The sequence below is a fragment of the Bos mutus genome, chromosome 12, assembly GCF_027580195.1.
Source record: "Bos mutus isolate GX-2022 chromosome 12, NWIPB_WYAK_1.1, whole genome shotgun sequence".
NCBI classification, from domain to species: domain Eukaryota; kingdom Metazoa; phylum Chordata; class Mammalia; order Artiodactyla; family Bovidae; genus Bos; species Bos mutus.
The window spans coordinates 71,176,673-71,196,383 of record NC_091628.1 but is presented as its reverse complement, the minus strand read 5'-3'; positions in this window follow the sequence as shown (position 1 = coordinate 71,196,383).

Genomic DNA, 19,711 nt, shown 5'->3' with positions numbered 1-19,711 from the left:
AGTTCACCGAGACAGCACCCGCCGCATGGGCAGTGTACGGACCCCATTTCCAGACAGGCCAGCCAGGCGCCAAGCGAGGGGAACGATCCCCCCAGGATTCCACACTCAGGAGTGTCTGCTCAGTCCGGGGCACGGACTAGAAAACAAGTCATTAAAACAAGTGAGAGAAATTCCAGCACTAGACTTGAGTGGATGGGCCCCGTGATGGGATTCAGTTCAGCCCAGTCACTCAGTTGTGTCCAACTCTTTGAGACCCCATGGACTGCAGCACGCCAGGCCTCCCTGTCCTTCACCATCTCCTGGAGCTTGATCAAACTTATGTCCGTGGAGTTGGTGATGCCATCCAACCATCTCATCCTCTGCCATCCCCTTCTCCTCCTGCCTTCAATCTTTCCCAGCATCAGGGTCTTTTCCAGTGAGTCAGTTCTTCGCATCAGGCGGCCACAGTATTGGAGTGATGGTATTAGAGCCTTTATAATTTGAGGAAGAGAGGAGCGCTCTGCCCGCAGCTGCAGGCTCCTGAACCAGGAAAGGCCATAAGGACCCAGCGAGAGGGCGGTGTCTGCCCAGAGGACGGGGCTCACTGAGACCCGGACGTGCCGCTTCGCGGGACTCGGCCGTATCCAGGGATGAGGGACTAGTCTGGGCTCCTCTCCAACCACACACACTCACTAAGGGTCACTGTCACGAGAGGGGTCTCGGACCTCCTGCAGAACCCAGAGCTTTATTTCTGATTGAGAAAGGGGTAAGGGAGAGCGAGCTGATGGTAAATGCACTTTCAGTCGCTTGACAGCCCACAGAATTCAATACCTTATACATTTTCATCCCGGGTTTTATGCTGTTCATGTTTTAACCAACAGAATGCAAAAGCACTGTCTGTCTGCAAGTCAGAAAGCGGAGGAGAGTCTGGATGCCTGAGAGATGCTGTCAGTCCACTTCTCTGATCTGGGTTATGGCCACAAACTGGCTCCAAGTCTCGTGGCTGGAGCCCAGGGCATCTACCATCTTAGAAAATAAAGTCGTTGTCTGAGGTTCCTCTGCTCTGAACGAGGGCTCTCCAAGTGCAGACATTCATGGAACTGCTGGCTTCCAAGTTCTCGTGCAGACGTGGGTTCCTTCCGGCACTTCAACCCACTGGATACACAGTTTCATACTTAGGAAAGCTCAGGCAATGAACTTCGGGAAATATCAACTGTGTCATCAGAAGACTCTTCTCCTTTGGCAGAGGGAACCCCCAGACTCCATCTTTCAACCTCTGGGGGTTATGGGGTTCCGAGACAGACGGTGAAAGTGATTCTAAAGCCTGGTTCCTGGAGTTGCTGCTCTGTGTGCAAGTATTAGAACTATGTTGACCAAAGACTCATCAGCTGTTACTTTGGGGGGATAAGCAGAGGCCTCTTTATAAGAAAATTCAGTGCACAGAAATTCAGACTTCCAGTGTCTGAAGGGATGCAAGACAGAGGAAAAACCCATCCTAAACCTGACTAAATAAAAAGCCAAAGTCATTGGCTCCCCTAAGCTAGGCTTCGGGCCCGAGTACTTCGGCAGCCAGCAGCATCAGGAGCTGAAGGGTGTTTGCTCTGGCCTCTGCTAAGTCAGCCCGAGTATTCCTCTTCACGCACGAACAAGATGGAGTCAGCGGCTCCATCTCCAGCATCCTTGTGGGGCTCAGCTCCAGTGGCATCAGGCTTCTCTCTTCCAGAAGCCACAGTCCCCCTGCACCTCTTTGGCTATGGTCAGGCAAGGTGCCCTCCGTGAGAGCATGAGGATGCTCTGCCCTTCCTGGTGGATCCTGGGCTGTATCCTCCAGCCCTGGAGCTGGGAAGTGATCCTGGGCCAGGACCACATGGACTGAGAAAAGGTCATATCGCCGAGCTTTCGCTACCAAAGGTACAGTTACCAGAGGAGGCCCTTGGATGCTGCAGAACAAAGAGATGTATCCACTGCACTTCCCAAACAGATAAATTACGGGGTTACTGTTACTGCCGCAGAGGAGGCTATGCCGAACAAAAGGAGACTTTACAGCAGGCTTCACAGAAGCCTTCCTTCAGGCGGTTGTCTCCAAATGCAGCTCATCACTTGTTCAGTGATCAGTGAGGCTTCAGCAGAAAGGCTGAGGAAAGGAACACTTAGAGCTGAATGTAAGAGCCGCTGTCAATTGGGAATCAATCAAGAAAGAAAGAAAACAAACTTGAAGAGGTAGGTTAGTGAGCTGGAAAATGGGATCTGATTTACATAAAACTTCTCACAGACATGTCGGTGCGGGAAGAAGGCACTCGCTGCTGAGGGAAACTGCACTTGGTGAGGAATACGGTTCATGACTGTCCTGGTTCCCCTGAGGAGACAGAGCCGCTGTGTGAGTCTCAGGCGCCCTGAGTGCAGGGGGTGAAAGGCTTTCTCTCCCAGCACCACTCGGTCTTTGACCTTGAGCACGTGGGCCAGCCAGTCAACCACCCAGATGACAGCCGCCTATCTGCTTGAGGCACCTGTTCATTAGGGACTTCCTGGGGCACCTGAGAGCCCCGAGACAGTTCTGGGGATTGGTTCTTGTGTTGACTCTTATGATCCACACCAGGAAAGCAGGCTGGATTTGCAGTTCAGAATGTTCTAATCACTGACTGGCAGCCGCCTGAGTGCCAAGGCTCCCGTTGGCACTTCCAGGTCATCCAGGTTGACGCTTTTTGTCTGCGGATGTCTTCGTCTCCTTAAAACGGAGACTGCTGTCGTGCTGCTTTGCTGTTGTCGCTCAGTTGCTCACGCGGGTTGGACTCTTCGACCTGGTAGACTGCAGCACACCAGGCTTCCCTGTCCTCCACCATCTCCCGGAGCTTGCTCAGAGGATGCCATCCGCCCATTTCATCTGTCATCCCCTTCTCTTCCTGCCCTCAATCTTTCCCAGAATCTGGGTCTTTTCAAATGAGTCAGCTCTTCCCATCAGGTGGCCAAAGTATTGGAGTTTCAGCTTCAACATCAGTCCTTCCAATGAACACCCAGGACTGATCTCCATTAGGATGGACTGGTTGGATCTCCTTGCAGTCCAAGGGACTTTCTAGAATCTTCTCCAACACCACAGTTCAAAAGCATCAATTCTTCAGTGCTTAGCCTTCTTTATGGTCATTTATTTATTTTTGTTATTGTTTATATTTAGTCACTACATTGTTTGACATATACACCTCATCTTAAAAATTGTGACTTTTGATGATGCACACTCTCATCTGATTTCCAGCCATCAGCCCTAAAGTCTTCATTGTCTGATACCAGCATCGCCACATCTTTCTATTTGTATCTGCTAACATCTGTTTGCTCACTCCTTTGTTGCCAACTTTACCATTCTGTTGGGTCTTTTGGAAATAACATACACCTGTTTTTTTAAGATACAGTCTGACAACCTCTGATTTTAATAGAGCAATTTATCTCATTCACCTTTAGTATAATAATGAATGTGCTTATCTTATTCCTCTTACTTTATGATCCTTATTTGTTATAATTTGTCTTCTTTTTCCTTTTCCTCATTTTGGATGGTTTGATTTCATTAATGTTCATTGCTCTTTTTTTTGTTTGTTTGTTTGTTAATTATGTGTTTCTGAGCTTCTCTGTTGAGCTGGTAACTATTCACCAATTCCTCACACTCAGAATTCACACACTTTTTTCAACTGTTGGATGAAAACCAGAAAGCAAAATGCTCTATTTCTCCCTTCACACAAAACAAGTTAAGATTGAAAAGAGCTGGAATCTTCTACTCTGTTCTCTCCTTTTACTCCTAGTTTTTGCTGAGACAGTTGAGCATTTTCATGGCAAAAATATTAGATTTTCCTTGGACGCCAACTTTTTCTCTCTTAATACTTTTCACTCTCTACTACAAATGTTCAACCATTATTAATATTAATTTGGGATCAGCTCTACTGGAAGCAAAGTTCATCACTGTTCAACGTTCCTTCTCTTATTTACCTTCTATTTTCTTGAAGTTGCAATGAATTCAAGATTGAACCCATTTGTTTGTCTTGAAAATTTGCTCTGCTTTTCACTTGAATTTCACTTTGAATCCCAAAGCGCTCACTGCCACTGTCCCCATCATCCTCATGACCCCGTGGATCCAGGACAGCAGACGTTGTCGTCACCCCCGTTTTACTCTGAGAAACCTGAGCACGGTCACCCCTTGATGCCACGAGCCCTCTCCCCACCCTCCAAACACTTTGCTAAAAAGGAGTTTCTCAGTTTGCCAAAAGGAGTCTCTGAGGGCATCTGTTTATTAAGGATAAATGCCAAGATCTCAACAAATGAGCTTTGAGTAAAAGAGGCTGCTGTCCCAAAAGGAATGCTAGGAAACCTGAAATGAGTAATTGCGTTTAGCAAAGCTTGTGTAAGAGAGACAAAATAGAACATTCATTTTCTTTGAAATCACTTATTTCCTTGCATCGAAGTTTTTATTGTTTCTTCAGAAGGAAGAATTGCTTTGTCCAGAGGGTATTTCTTCACACTGGTAGTGGCCAGGGAGTGGACGAGGTGGGCGGTCGTGGGGTGGGTAGGATGGGGTGAGTCGGGGGGTAGAGTGAAAAGGTCTCTGGGCACCCAGTCTCTGGTCTGCCCACGAGGCAGCGACGTGCTGTGGTCTCACTTCACCCCTCACTCACCCGTCTTCTCCGTTGAGTCTCGGACCTGGGCTGGGCGCCCGTATTCAGGGACATCCTCGCCAAGGAGAAGCTCTCAGCCTGGCGGGAAGGCACAGGATCCGGAAGTCCAGGACCCACGACCCGGAAGTCCAGCACCCGCGACCCAGAAGTCCAGGACCCGCGACCCGGAAGTCCAGGACCCGCGACCCAGAAGTCCAGGACCCGCCGGCTGCCCCGGCTCTGAGGTCGTGGAACACTGTCTCCCCGCTCAGTCCGCCCGCCTCCGCACCCCCCAGCCCCCGACAGCAGCCAGGGCCCCAACCCCACCCCGGAAGCCGTGCCAGCTGGGGGCAGGTCACCGACGGCCTTTGTCCAGGCTGGTTTTGCACATTTGCCCTTAAAGAATGGTTCTGGAACGTGTGTGCAAATCTGGGTGGAGCATCAAGCAGGCGACGCGTCAGGCCCAGTCCACACCGCCTTTCCAGGGGCACGGGAGCTGCCCAGCCTGGTGCCCAGCGCCCAGCACACCCACCCTCGTCTCTACAAGTGAGAGCTGTGCGCCTGGGAGGTGCTTCTGCCAAGGCCCCCTTCCTTTGCTGGAATCAGCCTGCCTTGGCCCTGTGACTTCTGGGGTGTCGTCCCCTCACACACAGCAGAGTCAGAACACCACATTCTCCCTTGTGCTCATCTTTGCCTCTTGCTGCTGCTGTTCCCTCGCCTTTACATTTGAGGAGTCACATCGGAGAAGCTCTGCTTAAATCAGTGCCCTCATGCGATCTAAAGCAGCCCCCAGAGAGAAGGGCACCGGCACCCTCAGGGACGCAGCCCTGTTGATCCTCTGTCAGTCTTGCCAAGCGCACCTCGTTCTGGAACTTTCCGGAGCAGCACTGGGGCACCGTTCCAAAGGCTCGCTGAGCACGCCCTGCGTTCTCCTGCCCGTTCTCCAGTCTGTCCACACCCAGGGATGGAGGAGGGTGCTTGCTCCTCCTCCAAGAGCCGTGCTGAGCCCAAGCCTTCCTGAGACCAGTCAGAAGAAACACCGATCTCACTGATTCAGCACTTTTAAAAGAAAACCCCGCCAGGTTTCTCCTCACCTCTCTGAGTCTGCAGAAGTTCCAAGCCTGGTCACTGCACCACCGCCCTCTAGAGTGTTCACTATTAGTTTCTGTTTAAAAGTGTTCGCTTCCTGGATTTCCAGAGACCAGGTAGACAAAGTGAACATTCCCAGACTCGGCCTTGGCTACATCCTTGTTGCTTGGGAAAGCCAAGGAGGTTTGTATCCATTTCATTTTTCAGGCCCTGCACGGAACAGTCTCATCGGTTTTGGAAACATGCAGTCCAGGCGGCCTGACTTCATGAAACATCTGAGCCCAGTCACCTCGTGGGTTCGTGGCTGGAAACACATGCGTTCACAACAGGGCTGTCACTGCCTCTCCTGCCAGCGCGGCTCCTTCCTGCCGAGCCGCTAGAATATTTATTCCTGTGGCGGGAATGCTAAGAGGTCGCTGACTTTTCACCTTAAAAAAAAAAAAACACTGAGTTTCCATGGTAGCAAATGCACGATGGCCCAAACACTTTGCAGTTCAAAACAAAACCGAAGCAAAACGAGCCTGAAGGGCAGGCGCTGCTCAAACTTTGCCAGAAAGATGCACCCCACAACCGAACTGCTGTTTACAGAAACTCAGCAACCGGCCAGTGCCTGCAGCTTGGCTTTGCTGAAACACTGGAAATTAACATTTCAGTGCCCTGCCTTCCACTCCATGGCAGGTGACTTTCTAATAATGAGCAAGGAGGGAGTTATTGGCCGATGGCACATGAAGGAACCGATCGTGGGGCCCAGCCTGCACACCCTGAAGACGCCTGCCTCCCCTCAAGCCCAGGTCTGTTAGGGAAGGATGTTGCACGCGAGGCTCCCGTCTTGGGTTGCTTTTGTTTCTGCTGGTTAATTACGCCGCTAGGGCCAAATGAAATACATGTTTCACAGACTCCCCTTTCTCACCGAGGAGGGGAAAAGCGATCTATTTGCAGGAGTTATATTTTTTTTTCAGGCACTTTACGGAGACACCCCAGCCCCCCTTGGCTGCTGACTGTAAAATAAGAAAACTATTACCCAGCTGGGTGACAATAGCCCCCCACAGTGCCTTTCTGCTCAGCCCGCAGCTGCAGGGAAAGTGGAAACTCAGCAGCGGGTAACATTCTTTCCCTGCAGCCTGTTTCTATGGGCAAGGAGCCCTCCCACTGATCCAGTGTATTTTCTATGCAAAACTGCAGTAGAAGTGACATTTTCAAAGTTTTGACCTTTGTGTTTCTCTTGCGTGAACCGAGGCATACATTTTTTAAACCTTCTGACAGGGTGTCAGAAACGGCAATAGCCATTACAGTGATAATAAAATGTTTCAAAATTTGAAAATTCTATATTGAACATAGCGCACAGATAACCTTTGTCTGGAGAAGGACAGTGATGTGCGTCTTGGAACCACTTCTTTATTGTTCCAGGAAAACAGATTGTGACAGATTTCAGACAGGTTTAGGAAACAATATCCCTGGACACGGTGTTTTCATTTGCTAATTTGAGACTTTTGAGATTTTTTTTTTCCCTAAAAAGGATTTGGAGGAGTTTTGCATTTATCCCATAGAGTGTTTCCACTTAATACTAACATTCGTGTTATTTGTTCAGAAAAACTACTCTTGCCATAACAGAAGTATTATTTTAAAAAATTAGTTTTGTACATCAATATATTTAGGATTGAGGGGGAAAAAGTTTTAACTCTTACTTGAATCTAAAACTTCTCCATTAATACAAAAAAAGAGAAAACAAAATAACCAAAGGACCAAATGCTGGGGAGAACTTTCTTCAAAAGACCTTCCAATTAGCAAGGGACATGAATGGGGGAGACAAAAAGCTCAAATACAAAAATATAAAGAAAGAAAATGAGGGCAAATGAGACGTTGAATTACTTGCAACAAAAGATGGATGAGTGGGGACGGATTCTCCAGTGAAAGGATTACGTGGCTTTCCGTCCGGACCAGACCTCCGGCGGCCAGGTGAAGATCCACCGGACGGGGCTGTGCCAGGCCCTTCGGGGCCCTAATTTGTCCTCTGATCCCCTGGAGCTTTTATTCTCAAGGCTGGAAGATTTTCGGGTAAATGGGAGTTTGGAAAAGCACGTGCTGCCCCCTCCCTGGCTGCTGGAAGCCGACAAGCTGAACGTGACTGGCTGCTTCCCGGGGAAGCTGCCCTCTAACTTCCCTGTGAGGCTCCAGGAAGCCGGCACAGAGTTTCAGTCCAGTGTCTCCCTCTGCTTCCTGCTCGGGCCTGATCTCTTAACTCTCTCCTCCTCAAACATAGAGCCAGCAACAATCACCACATCACGCAGCTGGTCCCTGGCTAGGAACTGCTAATTTAATTTCCACGATGTCCTTTGAGATGGGAGCATTTGCCTTAACTCACCAACTGGTCAAAATCCTGCAGATAGCGAGTGTGCTTTAATTTTAAAACTTCAGATTGTCTCTATGGCACTGAAAGCATTTAACTCAAACTCACCTGGTTAAAAAGAGCAGTCAAGCTGGGGCCAAAGGAGTTTGTAAAAATGGTGCCTGATGCCTGAGAGAACTCTTCTTAGGGTATGAAGCATGTTAGAGCTATACTGACATGTTCTTAACCCACTGGTACTGTTTAGAAGTTCAGAACATGGGATTGTAGACCTAGAAATGCTAAATTCCTCTAATCCAAATCCTCTGTCTTCAGATATAGAAACTGAGGCTCAGAGATCTTAAGTGACACCCAGAACCACCAAGACTGAGCAGAGGTAAAACCGGCAGCCCACTTCCTTCCCCAGCCCATGGGGAGGGCCCCTCCTCCCTCCCCTTCCCCCTCCCCCCTCCCTCCTCCCCTCCCTCCCTCCCCTCCTCCCTCTCCTTTCCCACCCCTTTCTCCCTCTTCCCTCCCCGCAGAAATGTTATTATTTTGATAAAACTTGACTCACAGCTTCAACTTCAGCCCGCACTGGACTCTGTGCTCATGCCCACCCTCTGAGCCCCTGTGGCAGGGGCTCAGCCCATTCATCTTGACCACATCCCCTGGCGCTCACCTCTCCCTCCAAGAGCGCGCCCGCAGAAGAGGGCCCGTTGGGAAGGACCTCCTGCAGGCAGGGTGCGGGCCTGTACAGGCTGCAGAGATGGTTCAGGGCCTCGCTCCAGGACTGGCCTCCCCGCGACGGTTGTGCAGTCAGATCACGGGAGCCGATCCTCGCTGCTTCTGACTGTCACGCCGTAAAGATAAACTTGAAACCTGCGATTTCTTGAATTGCTCAGTCTCTCCTGTTAACACATGGATGAAAAAGGACAGAAATGACGATGATTAGCCCAGTCAGTCTCTCCATCGAGGCCACGAGGCGACTCCTGGCTGCCCCGATGCGGTGACCAGGGTCACCTGAGGATGGGGCTTTGGGCTGCGAGGTCTGACCCACCCTGCCCAGAAGAGGCCGTGGGATGGGTGAGGGGCTCTGGGCAGGTGGGCAGGTGGTGGGTGGGCAGCCCCGAGTTCTGGCCAGTCTAGAAGAGAAGAAAGGAGCCAAGCAGACGGAAATATGTGCAACACCCGCAAGGACATTTCAGACCTGACCAGGAGGCGACCCTTCAGAGTCAGGATGCGCTGTGCGCCAGCGGGGTTGACGGGCTCCATGGGCTGACGATTCTGGGGGTCCTCAGGAGTCTGTACAGGGATTCTCACAGGTGGGGCGGCCTTTATACCCCCAGGGAGGTGCACGCACAGCAAAACTCCTCTTGTCTCCAGGAGGAGATTTAGAAGACAAAGAGGATTCGAGTTGTCCTCAAGAAGGAAAACAGATGGTCAGTATTTTCTTAAGGAATTATTTCAAAAACTCTGTCTGACTTGTGAATGGTTGTAAGTCCCAAGCACGCACACACTAGGAAAGATAAGCTCTGCCTTGGGATCACGTCTTTAATCTTTTAAAGCGAGGGTCATTATTAAATTCCTGGTTTTCTAAATTCGTTCCGGGCTGCCTTCTCAGAGAAATGTGGGTCATGTCGTGCGGGCAGGCCAGACCCAACCCAAAGTGAAACGCGAGCTCTTGTCTTCGGGTTTGTGGACAGGAATCTTTAGAAAGCAGGGTGGGAGACACAGGGACAAAAGCCAGGTTGTCCCCCCGGGGCCCCTCACACCGATTCACCAAAAGTGGCCTCGGGGGTTTCTGGTCCTGACAGGTGGCATCTGCCTCCTGCAACATTTCGATCTCTGAACACAAGCCCGCGGTCCCAACATCAAAACACAAGCAAGTTAAGCCCAGACTGGGCCCTTTTCTGTTCATATCCTGGAAAAAACTGCCTCCAGATTTTAGGAAGAGTTATAAGGGAGAAAAATGAAGAAATAGCACTGATGACATGTAGGCTGCTTTAAAATCCTGACTTTTCTTTTCTGTGTTCTTTTCAACTAAGCCTCAGTTTTATCAACTGTAAAATGGGCATAATGATAGTATTTTCACCCCAGGTAGGGCTGGTCTCGAATGACGCCTGTGTAACAAAAGCACAGTGTGATGTTCATTATGCGAAGTGTCCACCGAAGAGAAAGATCGCCTGGAATAGCTCTTTGAGACAAGAAACGGGCTCCCTGTGGAGAGAATGAAAGTGCAGCCCCTTTTCTGCAGTGGACTCTGCTGGAGGAAGAGGAGGCCCTGTCCACACCCTCCATCAGGCCAAAGCACCGTGTTTGTGGAACAGCCCTCAGGATGAGCACGCTCGGGTCCACCTGGGGAGAAGCCAGCACAGCAGATTTGAGAGCCAATGCACAGAAGGTGCCCAAAGGTTGAGCGTCCTTCACACTTAAAGTGCATTCACCTTTCCCGTGCTGGCTGCCAGCACGTCTGCAGGACGCAGAGGGCAGGCGTGCATGCTGAGGGCAGCTGCTTCCAACAACTGGTCCCACACACCAAACTGGGGGAAGCTATTGCAGCTGGAGTCGAGGATCTGGCCAGTGGGCTGATGGTTATCCAAGCCCAGGGTCAAACGCTGCGAACATGTGAGATGCGCTCTAACCAGGCTTCGTGAGTCCCTAGCTCAGGGGGTAGAGAGAGGTCTCCGAGGACCAGAGCTCACACGTGAACGTGGGCTCTGACGCCGCCCACTGATGGTGAGCTGCCTGGCGGGTTAGACGTCTCCCCCAGGCGGGCCCCCAGCCTCCGCGCGTGTGCGTGTGTGTGTGTGTGTCTCTCTCTCTCCCTTGGTCTTTCCCAACGCTGGGCTCTTTGCTGAGCCGAGGTCGGCTTTTCTTCCTCCAGGTAGGTTCCGTTCTGCCCCAGTGGGTGGCACGTCCTACCTCGGGGACAGTGACGCCCGGCAGCCGGTGTCACCGCGGCCCCGGATGTGAAGCCCTGTCTTCCCACCAGCCTCTGCTGCTGCCAGTGACGCCCGGCAGCCGGTGTCATAGAGGCCCCAGATGTGAAGCCTGTCCTCCCACCAGCCTGTGCTGCTGCCACTGCTGGTGCCCCCACCCCCACTTTATAAAGGGGAGCCCGAGGCTAGAGAGCAAGTGTGCGGACACGCGTGCTAAGTCGCTTCAGTCACGTCCGACTCTTTGCCACCCCGTAGACTATCGCCCGCCAGGCTCCTCTGTCCATGGGATTCTCCAGGCAAGAATACTGGAGTGGGTTGCTATTTTCTCCTCCAGGGGGTCTTCCTGACCCAGACACTAAACCAGCGTCTCTTAGCTCCCCTGCATTGGCAGGCGGGTTCTTCACCATAGCGCCACCGGGGAAGCCCTCAGGGAGCGTGCTGTGCTCCGCCACTCGGTCATCTGACTGCGATGCGACCCCACAGGCGGCAGCCCGCCAGGTCCTCTGTCCTTGAGATTCTCCAGGCAGGAATACTGGAGTGCGTCGCCGTGTCTCCCTCCAAGGGATCTTCCCAACCCAGGGATCGAACCAGCGTCTCCGTCGTCTCCTGCATCGCAGGCAGGTTCTTTACCACTGAGCCACCGGGGAAGCCCGGGGAACAAGCCTGTCTCCTGAATAGATTCTGGAGGAGAGCTTGAGCCCCGGCACCTGCAGTCTCTCCAGCCTCGAGGGCAGCGCCGGCATCCCCTGCCTTCAGTCACTGGGTCTGCAGCACAAGCATTAGAACCACACACGAAGTTAAGATGTTTAAAAATCCAGCTTAGGACGAGTGTCTTGAGTGTCCGCTGTGAGACCCCACGGATCCAAAACCTCACAGGCGTAACTGAGGCATGAGAGGTCCATCAAGCTCATCGGGGGAGGAGAGAAGCCTCTCGGAGCTGCCAGGTGAAGCGGGAACTCTTCAAATTGGTCTTCTAAGGAAGAGCATTTACTGAGGATCTGAATCTCGGGGTTTTCCCTGCCGCTGTGTGTCATTTCCTTCCTTGTGTTCTCTCAGACAAGTAAGAATATTACCAAGCCCACACCAGAACCCATTTGAAAATGGCTCTGTTTTTACACGTTACAGTGTCCCCATCAGTAAACAGCAAAAGGTCAGGGGTCCATCTGCTCATTCATGGAACCCTTATTCTATCCTTCTGGATTTACCCGCATTAATAATCAGGTAACGAGCTCAGCAAGTATCTCTGGAGTACTTGACAGAAGACATTGGAGGTTTTGCCGGGTCCCCAGGGCACAGCAGCACAGAGCTCCGATCTGACTCATCTTCTTGGCCTGTTTATGTATTTCTCTACGAGCTCTGATGGTCCTATAAGAAATTCATTCTTGTCTTTCTTCCTTTCGGTTCATGCCTTCCTCTCCAGTCCATGGAAAACTTTATTAAAATAGCTTAACTCTATTACCCCAGAAGCACAAGGTGTTAATTTAAAAGCGGAGTAGTGTTTGGCTCCTGAAAGTCACAGGGTCACCAGACTGGGACTCAGAAAGCCCACCCCTCTGCGCCCCACCCCCCAAGTCTTGTTCTATTAACAGTACGTAGCCCAGAGCGTCACCCCATGGCTGGACCACCTCCCGCCAGAGGCTCACTTTGGAAATGGTCATCAAATCCATCCTCTCTGGACAGTCCCTGTGAGGTTCCGGTGACGGGACAGGGGGAAGGGGCCCCTGGGGTCCTGTGTCAGCGTGAAGGGCCGGGGGAAAGGGCCAGTGCTGAGAAGGGGAGGGAACAGCAGGCGCGGGGAGGCCCCCACCCCTGGCCGAGCCACTGGGTCCATGCTGAGCGCCCCCAGCGTGCAGGCCCCCACCTGCCCTGGCAGGGTGAGCACTGGGGATGCCCGGGCTCACGGCACACCCCACGCACCCCCGAACCTCCTGTCAGACGTGAGCCCCTGGGGAGGCGCCTGTGAGATTCTGCACCGCAAACTTTGGGGAGCAGGCAAGTTCTCCTTTCTCTCTTCTTTTTCCTATTTTCTGTGGTCTGTCTTCTCCGTGACCTCTACCCTGCCACGAAGGGGTCTGTGCTGGGCTGCCAGTGGGGATACAGCCGGGAACCAGGTGGGGGCTGTTGATGGAGATGCTTGTGCTAGAGCACCACTGCTGTGTCTGTACCGTAACTCACACCAGGCCCTGAACTGGAGGGGGCTGCACTCCAGGTGGGGGCTGGGGGCGGGGGGAGGCGCAGCTGTGACCCCACGCCTCGCTCCTCCCCACGGCAGGTGGACCAGAGTGGAGGACAAGGCCCTAATGTAGGCCCAGCTGTAGGGAGGACCTTTAAGAATAAAAGAATTCCAGCCACCCAGCTGCCTCCATGGTGAGGACATCCGGGAGGAGCCCAGCTCCCTTCTGCAGTGGCTTGGGGTCCTTTGGGCCACGTGTGTCCTGGAAGGACACAGTCTGGCAGGTGCGATGGTGCAGGAGACAGAGGCCATGTCAGGGGCTCAAGAAGGGGGTGGGGAGCAGGGCTGGGGGCTCAGGGCTGCAGTGCAGCCCTCGATCCCTGGAGCCACCTGGCCCCACCCCTGAGATGCCCACACTCGGGTGCCATCCTGAGAGTCCAATCCGGGAACACACACTTACAGAGCCTCTCGGCCTGGAGCAAGGTGTCCCTGACCTGCATCAGTCGCCCGTGACCCTGGCAGGGAACAGCCAGGAAGCCTGCCTGGAGGAGGGGCCCCTGGCTAAGCTGGAAGGATGCTGGGCTGTGAGGAGGCGGGAGGACCTCCCGGCCAGGTGGGCAGAGCAGGTGGGGGAGGACGCAGGGCCCTTGTGGGTGGGACGGAGGTGCCAGGAGGGGCTCGGCAGTGGGGTGTGCGGGGCGCTGGCGATGGGTGAGGACGGAGCCACTCGGGCTTTGTTCTGGGTGAGGAGGGTGATGAGCAGGCTGGTAGCTGGTCAATGATGGGGAGGCGGGGAGGCCCTGAAGAACCCCGTGAAAGCAGCAAAATCGGCTGGGGTTGGAGAGGAGAGAGGAAGGAGTCTGGGCTTCCCCTGCATTCCCGGGGAGGGAATTCATGAAAGCGCTCAGGGTCAATGGAAGGAGTGTGGCTTTCCAGAAAAAATGAGTGAATGATAACTCTATTTTCACCCGCAGTACGATGCGAACATTTCCTGTCTTGTTCTACGTGTTTAGTCAGATGCTGTTAGAATCCAGTCCCTGTGGCTGCCGTGATGAAAGCTCCACAGACCAGGCGCTGAAGCAGCGGAAATCCCGTCTCCCCGTCTGGAGGTCGGGGGCCGAGAGCAAGGCCCGCAGACGGCCGTGACGGAGGCCCCGCCCCGCGCCTCCCCGCCTCCCGGCCCCGGGTCCCCGGCTCGTGAACACGCCACCCCCAGCTCTGCCTGCATCTGCATCCAAACCCCTCCTTCCGGGACGACCACCTACCCCAGAGTGACCCCCTCTTAACAAACTCCATCTGCTACGAGTGCTCAGTCGCTCAGCCGTGTCTGACTCTTTGCCACCCCATGAACTGTATGGAGCCCGTCAGGCTCCTCTGTCCGTGGGATTCTCCAGGCAAGAACACTGGAGTGGGCTGCCATGCCCTCCTCCAGGGGAGCTTCCCGACGCAGGGACAGACCCCCGTCTCCTGCACTGCAGTGGGTTCTTTACCTCTCAGCCACCTGGGGGATCTGCAGCCATCTGCAATGACCTCATCCCCGGATAAGGTCTCATCTCAGGTGCCTCAGGTACTCAGGTCCTGAGAATGTCAGCGTGTCTTTCGAGGAGCACACAATTCAACCCGTTACCACTGTGCTTTTAGGGGTTAAACATTTTTATTACTTAAAAGCCAGTCCAAGTTTCTAGTTCCCCTACAATCATGAGCTCAGAGGGGACATATTTTGCAAATCCTGCTCCAAATATCAACCAGAGGAAGCCACCAAGTTGTGAAAAGATGCTTATCTCCTCTGCCAGCCTGGATTGGCCAATGTCTTAGGCGTTGCTGGACATCTGGGGTTCAAGCTGCGGGTTGGATGGCTTCCCGGATGGACGGACAATGGGGGACCACCCAGACAGACCGCCTGGCCTCCTCACCCCGGATGGACTGCCAGGGAGGCTCCTCAGCCAGCAACCCCAGCAAAGGGTGCGGAGAAGGGGGCAGAGGCTGGCCAGGCCCAGGAGAGCACCGCAGACCAGCAGCACCATAGCACATGGACGAACGGGGCGCCCCAGACCGGCTGCTACGTCGGGACGTGTGAGGACACAGCCCCCCGCCCCCCTGCCTCTCTGTTGCTGCTGCCTCTCCTGAGTTCGTGCGAGTCAGTGGTGGCTGCAGTGCTCTGGCCGGGGTGAATGAGGGCGAGCAGTGTGTCCCTGTGCCCATGTGCAAGGCTGGCCGCGGGGGTGGATGCGGGGGACGCGGCAGCCAAGGGCTCCGCTGTCCGCGCTAGCAGGGGGCAAAGCCGGTGATCAGCTGACCGCCGGGTCAGTCCCGTCGTCTCCCCGAGCGCATGACCATCACGTTCAGATGAGACTTCAGTCCAGGGTGACTGAGCACACCCTCCCAGAGCACAGCACCCCGAAATCACGGTGGGGCAAGATGCAACACGAGCAATTAACCAAGAAAAACTATCCGGGGAGCTACCGGGGAGATCGTTAGAGCGGAAAAACAAGCAGGATAATTACACAAAATGCCTCCACCAACTCAGAGGAAGCGCGGGGCTCAGAATGGCTGGTAGCAGCTGGATCGCACCCTCTGATCACGGCAATCGGATGTCTCGAGGAATACATTTTCTGTAAGAGGGAAGTGTATTTTGGTCTCCTGGGAGGTGCGTGTGACAGGGATCTTACAGGGGTGGGGAAAGCTTCCTCACTGAAGACACAGCCCCGAGTCTTGCCCGCAGAGTGGGGACGGGAGGAGGGTTTCGGTCCCGGCCATCCTTGTGGTTTCTGAAGGTAGGGGGCGAGGCGCTCTCACACGGGTGGTGAGCAAAGGCAGGCAGCGGGCAGGCTGGAGAACGCCTTCTCCCGTCTGGTTTGGTTTGGGGTCGTTCCCACCCCACCAGCAGCTCCACACCCCAAGTCTTGAGCAAAGAGCTGCTGCTACATGGACTCACGATGCGCGACTCCCCACCCCTCAAGGGGGCTTGAGACCAGAAGGAGCGTCTCAAATAAACCCACCACAGGCTCACGGCAGGAGAAAATGCTGATGCTGGGCATGCAGTGATGGGACCAGGAAGCAAAGGACCCTTTTTTCTCAGCCTGAATTTGTAGTTCATCCTGGGTTTCCCAGGTGACTCGGTGGTAAAGAGCCAACCTGGCAATGCAGCAGCTGTGGGTTTGATCCCTGGTCCAGGGAGTCCCACAGGCCGCGAAGCAGCGAGGCCCATGAACCACAACCGCTGACCCAGTGCTCTGGAGCCTGGGAGCCACCCTGCTGAAGCCCACAGGCCCTGGAGCCCCTGATGCACAGCACAGGAGCCACCGCGGTGAGAAGCCTGAGCCTAGAGGGTGGCCGCCGCTCAGCACGACCAGAGAAAGGCCCATGCAGCAGCGAGGACCCGGCCCAGCCATGAAGAAGTCAACAAAACACGCTTCCAGTTCGCATTCAGTCCTTATTTTACCTCCGAGGTGGCCACTCTGCATCCCTGATGGCATAGCCTGTAGAAAATGAACTGAGACCTCAGGGTATATCTGTGCTGCTTGTGCCCACCTGAGACCCCCGTGGCAGTCTCTCAATTTGTTTTTTCCTAACGGGGAAACAAATGTCTGTGAAGGTATTACTTTATTTGCATGTTTTCCAGCAAATTATTTTTAACACTCTTGGAAATAACATATCAAACACACATTCATAAAAATCATAGTTCTGTTACAAGCTTTTTAGTTAAAAAAATATATATATATATAGCTAAGTTTAACATCTAGAGAAGTTGTGAACTAATAAAATGTTTGGTCAGTAAACTTAATGTCTGAATAATATATTATTTCACACAAAAGTTTCAGAAATGTTAAATTTTCTTTTGATCAAATTTCGTTTAGATATTAAGCCATGTCCCCCAAAAGACCTAATTATTTGTAAACCCCATTTAAGATTAATGAATTAAATTAGTCTCATACATTAAGGTTATTCGTTAACCATAAAATTGCCATATTGTCTAGGTCAAAAATGTTTTGATGTCGTCAATTTAACTTGATTCAAACAATATTTATGTATACAGATTACATACTGACTCAAATACGCATGCAGGAACACTTCTAATAGCCCCCGTTTAAGATTCTGTGCAAGTTTAAAACGTATACATGATAAGCGATACTTCTGAGCAGATAAGGAACTCTGTGGACACATACAGTATCTCTCACACTGTAACGGGTGTTCCTTATGTCTAAGAAGGCTATTTTCTACTCTGAATGTCTCTTAAATGCTCAACGGTGGCTTCTCCTCACCTCTGGGACCAGGGGCCAGGCCAGCAGCGGCCCCCCTGAGGGCCCGGGCCCCCTTGTCTGCAGAGCTCGGGGTGGGACACACAGGCTCACACTTCCGTGCGTCGTGGTTTGGAAAAGGCACAAACGCCGCCCAGACTGCTGCTCCGCTCCACCCATGAGCGGTCCCTGTGCTGACTCCTCAGAGGCTTGTTTCAGCAGCAACCTCGGACTTTCACGGGGTCCTGCTTTACCCGTGCTTTGCAAGGCATTCATGTTCCTTTAGGGTGTAGGGTGTAGAATGGATGAATGACTGAGTGAACGAATGGAAGTGAAGCGGAAGCTGAGGTTAGAACATCCACACGAGGGCTGCCCTCAACACCCAGGACGACTGGGCCTTTCTCGAAAGTCTGATAACCCTCGTTTCTCTTCTGTTGCAAGCCTACAAGTTCAGCGTGTTCTATTTATACGGAAGTACGATCCTGCCTCCTCTGGACCGTGACAATCACAGCTGTCAAGCTTTCTTCTTATTTTTTATGTCATCATCACTAAATAAATGTTTGCTCACATCTACTGAGCCCAAGACACTGTCTGGGCCTGGAGAATCCAGTGGTGAATGGAAAGTAGGGTCTCAGTCATTTACCTGCTAAGTTGTCTGTCGAGAGAAAGGCTCTGCACCCAGAATTTTTAGCATAAAGAGGTGTTAACGTTAGCAATGAACTGCGTGCCACAGCCAGTCCGCCCTGTAAGTAAATGCTCCTCATAAGTCCTTTTAATTTTTATTGGATTAGAAATAACTTCCTGGGCCAGCAGCCAAAGAAAAGCTGTTTGGAGGGAGACGGGCGGGAGCCTGCCTCGGCTGCAGCCTCTGCTGAGGCTCCAACACTTCGGCCACCGGATGTGACAAGCCGACTCGTTAGAAAAGACCCTGGATGCTGGGAAAGATTGAGGACAGGAGAAGGGGACGACAGAGGGTGAGATGGTTGGATGGCATCAGTGACTCGATGGACATGAGTTTGAGTGAACTCCGGGAGTTGGTGATGGACAGGGAGGCCTGGCGTGCTGCAGTCCGTGGGGTCACAGAGAGTCGGACACGACTGAGCGGCTGAACGGCACAGCTTCTGCTTCTGTGCCTCGGCCTCCCTCCTACCCACACCTGTCACTTCTGCTCAGAGGTTTAAATCCCGAGTCACCTCCCTCGAGTCTGCAGGGCATGGTCAGGAGGGAAGGGAGTGGGGACCACAGAGGGGTGTCCATGGTCAGCGTCAGGGCCGTGCGGACACCCCCGTCCCGTCTCCCCAGCCGGGAGAGCGGACGAAGGGGGCGCCTGCAGACACACAGGCACACACATTCCCAGGGGGACAGTTCCAACAGATTTTGACTTTCAACGGTCATAAAATGCACAGGTGGCTTTTCTGTGTAATGACATAAATAACTTAATAATTAATGCAAGAATTTAAACCAAACAAGTAAACTAAGGCCGTTTAGGGACTCAGCGACATCCTTGCCAGAGACCCCTCCTCCTCTGGAGACACCAGGTCCATGCGGCTCCAGGGCTGTGCCTGCCCCTCACGAGCGGGCCCTACTGGGTCCTTGTCGAGTCCCCCCTGCCCAGCCCTGTCTCTGAGGCTGTGGTGCCCGGGGCCCAGCCGTCAGCTTATTCCTCCCGCAGCCCTGCCTTTGACCATGGCGCCCGATCTCACGACGGGACGCAGCCCCCAACCCAGAGACGCAGGTGGGAGGAGCATGCGTCGGAGCCCATGGTCTCAACTTGGTGACTTGCAGTCGCAGGCACTCTGGACCAGGGACACGGGGGCATCGGTGGACGGGCCGGTCCTCAGTGATGCCCGCGGACCCCAGGGTCTAAGGTGCTGCCTCGGGGAGACCCACAGAACAAGTGTGACTCCTGGGGAATGGGCAGGCACTCGTGCTCAGGCTGTGGACGCAGGGCACTGTCAGAAAGCCTACGTGACGCAAACATGTCCAGATGCAACCGTGAAAAGCAGCCTGCCTGCCGGAGCAGTTGATGTGATGTGCAAAAAAGCCTCTGCTGGAAATGCTCAGATTTTAAAAAAGGCTTCGTTACAGCCTGTGTGACTTTGCTCAGGCTGCCACAGCAAAGCGGACGGGGTGGCCTCAGCAGGGAAATTCTCTGCTCTCGGTCAGTCCTGGACGCTTCGAGTTTGGCATCCAGGTGCAGGCTGGCAGGCCCCGAGGCCTCTCCCCTCAGTGGTCTCCCCGCCTTGGCCTCTGGGGTCATCCCGTGTGTGTGTCTGTGTCCCGACCTCCTCTTCTCTTAAGTCAGATTAGATCAGGGCTCACCCCCGGGGCCTCTTTCA